This window comes from Cyprinodon variegatus, unplaced genomic scaffold (assembly GCF_000732505.1).
Source record: "Cyprinodon variegatus isolate N-32 unplaced genomic scaffold, C_variegatus-1.0 Scaffold1006, whole genome shotgun sequence".
Classification (NCBI taxonomy): Eukaryota; Metazoa; Chordata; class Actinopteri; order Cyprinodontiformes; family Cyprinodontidae; genus Cyprinodon; species Cyprinodon variegatus.
The window spans coordinates 182,741-183,486 of record NW_015151459.1 but is presented as its reverse complement, the minus strand read 5'-3'; positions in this window follow the sequence as shown (position 1 = coordinate 183,486).

The window sequence follows — 746 nt, the reverse complement described above, 5'->3', positions numbered from 1 at the left end:
TAGGGACATGTCCCTATGGTCCCTATGCAAACCTACGCCCATGGCCAATCACAACGCAGAGATGTGTTTTGAATTTTTGGATGCAAAGCAGGCGGGGTTTTGAGGGCGTGATGACAAAGCTGCACGATGCTGAAGAAAGCACAACAAGGAAGATAGCAACAACTACTGAGCAGTTCTCGTTCTGCTTTGGAATCCATTTTGGTAGGATTAGACTTGGAGTTTTCGTTGAAACGTGAGCAGGAAGAGGCTCTACGCTCATTCATTTTTGAGAAGGACGTATTCGCTGTTTTACTGACAGGCTGTTTGTTTACACTCCCCAATCAGCTTTCTGTCATGCTTAGTACGTCATTGCCAGTTGCGCTCATTGGTCAGAGTGTTGGCCAATAGGCACAGACAGTGGTTTGAAAAACAACGGGTTGTTCTCTTCAACAGTCTACTGATGTCTCATTCGTCGGGGCCAGACTTAATTACACATTTAATGTCACATTTAGTCTGGCTTATCAGGCTACGACGAAACTGCAGGGGTTCACGATGTATGTTCTTACACTGTGCGACCCGACACTCTGATGCAATCTCTACCTGCTCACTCTGATGCGATCTACCTGCTCACACCGTACGTCTAAAACCCACGTCGGACTCAGCTCCACAGGGAGATGGCATTACTCGGACTCGTCTATCCGGAAGCCAAATGAGCAGAAGAGGAATATGAAGCTCACCAGAGTAAACGCGCTGCCTTGGCAATTTGT